Source organism: Chiloscyllium plagiosum, unplaced genomic scaffold (assembly GCF_037043375.1).
Source record: "Chiloscyllium plagiosum isolate Xiang-an unplaced genomic scaffold, Cpla_swu_hap1 HiC_scaffold_31, whole genome shotgun sequence".
Taxonomy (NCBI): domain Eukaryota; kingdom Metazoa; phylum Chordata; class Chondrichthyes; order Orectolobiformes; family Hemiscylliidae; genus Chiloscyllium; species Chiloscyllium plagiosum.
Genome location: NW_028270169.1, coordinates 29607727 through 29610962, shown reverse-complemented (window position 1 = coordinate 29610962; position 3236 = coordinate 29607727).

Sequence of the window (3236 nt, the reverse complement as noted above, 5' to 3'; positions counted from 1 at the left end):
GAGGGTGGGTCGTAGGGGGGCGTGGACCTGACCAGGTAGTCACGGAGGGAACGGTCTTTGCGGAAGGCGGAAAGGGGTGGGGAGGGAAATATATCCCTGGTGGTGGGGTCTTTTTGGAGGTGGCGGAAATGTCGGTGGATGATTTGGTTTATGCGGAGGTTTGTAGGGTGGAAGATTGGGGAGACTGGGCGCCTCCTAGCAGTGCGCTTTAGGGAACATCCCCGAGACACCCGCACCAATCAACCAAACCGCCCTGTGGCCCAACATTTCAACTCCCCCTCCCACTCTGCTGAGGACATGGAGGTCCTGGGCCTCCTTCACCACCGCTCCCTCGCCACCAGACGCCTGGAGGAAGAACGCCTCATCTTCCGCCTCGGAACACTTCAACCCCAGAGCATCAATGTGGACTTCAACAGCTTCCTCATTTCCCCTTCCCCCACCTCATCCTAGTTTCAAACTTCCAGCCCGCACTGTCCCCTTAACCTGTCCGGACTTGTCCGACCTGCCTAGCTCCTTTTCCACCTATCCACTCCACCCTCTCCTCCCTGACCTATCACCTTCATCTCCTCCCCCACTCACCCATTGTACTCTATGCTGCTTTCTCCCCACCCCCACCCACCTCTAGCTTATCTCTCCACGCTTCAGGCTCTCTGCCTTTATTCCTGATGAAGGGCTTTTGCTTGAAACGTCGATTTTGCTGCTCGTCGGATGCTGCCTGAATTGCTGTGCTCTTCCAGCACCACTGATCCAGAATCTGGTTTCCAGCATCTGCAGTCATTGTTTTTACCTCACATTTAATGATGCTCACTCACGGACTTATTTCCCTCATCCTCTCAAACTACTAACTTTTATTTGTGCTTCCTGCACGTTGATTGGGATATTCCACTACCTTGCATGGTGACACTGGCTCACAAATTGCTACTGCATCCATTACCAACAATGCTTCAATCCTTCCCTTTATCTCACTGCATGAAAAGTTAGCATGGAGCACATTATGAAATCTAAGATTACATGGCATTGTCACGTTTGAGAAATGTTCCTGGCATTACCAAAGACAAAACAGAAGATAAAAATCTGCAAAGTTTGCAAAAAGGGGCAAATATTGAGAACAAAAATGAAGAATGGTACAACCCACTTGAGGCCATTCAGGAATCTTTAGTTGATGTTGCTCATACAGCAGAACAAACTGATTAAATAGAACACTCAAGGCAAGTGACAGAAATTGTGTAGAGTGAGCAATAATCATTCAATACCATGAGAGAGAGTCTGGAAAAAGTATTCTTCACCAAACAATCACAGAGAGTGACTAAAAACATCCAGCTGATCAACAAATTAAGGTAAATGAGCTGATAATGAGACCAGTGTCCACAAATTAAAACAGTAAAGAAGAAGAAACTCCTAATCTAAGCATCTAGAATACTGAAAAATTGAGACTGATTTTCCAATGAAAACTATATTGCCTGAGCCAGAAACCCAGGAAGCTAGAAGGAAGAAAATTCTTGTTTCAACAGAACTGTTGTCTTCCATCATGGATGAGACCCTGGAAGACGCTGTAGAGCAGAGCAGAGTTCCTCTGCAAAAGGTAATTCAGGAAAATCATGGTGCTCCAGAAAATGAAATGGAACAGCATAGAAGAAATAATATCCCCTGCGAAGGATATCCAAGAGAAAAAAAAAGATCTTCCAGTGCATGAGTGATCCCCTGATCAGAACCAGGGTCAACAGTCTTCAACTGAGAGAGTTACCATTCTTTCAACTCTAAACAAAATGAATTCTGAGAAAAGTGTGAAACATCCAAGCCATTTGTATTTGTGAAGTCCACCCCTATAGAACACATCGGGAGTGTGATGGAATATTCTTCACTTGCATGGATGGCTGCAGCTACCAAAAATACTCAAGACATATGACACTATCCAGGACAAAGAGACCTACTTGATGGGTACTCCAATCTTCAACACTCACTCTCTTTAACATCATTACATAATGGCAACAGCATGTTCCATTTACAAGATGCACTGCAGCAAATCATCAATGTTCATTTAACAATACCTTTCAAACCGACATCATTTACTGCCATGGGGGCAAACAGCAACAGATACATGAGTCCACCTTCACCTACAACTTCTTCTCCAATTAACCTACCAGACTGATTTAGAAATATATCACAATTCACTGTTGGTGGGTCAAAATCCTAGAACTCCATAATAAGATCGTAAGTCCTTCTTCAATGGTTTAAGCCGATAACTCACCACCACCTTCTCAAGGGATTGTTTGGGATGGGCAATAAATGCAGGTCAATCGCACATCCATTCCATGAATTAAAAAGATAACTAAAAGCAAACTACTATGGATGCGAAAATTTGAAATAAACATAGAAAGTGGAGGAGAAACTCAGCAGGTCTGGCAGCATATGTGGTGATAGAAACAGAGTTAACGTTTTGCGTTCATTATGACTCCGAAGTCCCTGGACCTGAGACATTAACATGGTATTTTAAAAATGGTTAGAGTTACAATGCTACTGTAATTTTGTGTGTCTTTGAAACTAAATTCAACCAATTTACAGTTATTATGAACTGAATTCAAGACCCTTTCTCCAGGACATAAGTACAAAAAACAAAATTGTCGCTCCAGTGCCATATTGGGGGAGTTATGTTGAAGGGAGTAAATGAGACAGCTGAATGGAAAAAGTCCAACTAAACTATTCTAAAGGAGAGCAAGTAAGTTATCCCCAGTGGCCAAGCCAAACATTGATCCCTCAAAGAACATCACAAAAATAAATTATCTGATCATTAGTGCATTGCTGCTTGGGAGTTTGGTGTGTCCAAATTGGATGCTGTGATTCCTACATTGCAACAGTGACTACATGTCATAAAATATTTCATTGGCTGGAAAGTGCTTGATGAAAAGTGCTGTATAACTACATTATTCTTTTCTTCATGAAGACCACAGCCATTTAAAGATGAATTTGCCAAAGATATTTGAATTTCATTTTTTTTTTGCATTTGTATCAGATAATTAGATATTGGAATTTCACAGGAAAGATTAGTTGTAAATTTATATAATTGAGAATGGAATAAGCTGTGTTAGTTGTCATGGTAACTGGACCATTTGAGCCTGTATGCGTCAGCTGCAACACTCGATATATTCACAATTTCCTTTCCCTCTGACTGCTGTAGCAATCAGGCTGTTCATTATTGAACGGCTCCCTTAAGTTCCAGTACTGGTCTGTGGCTGCAA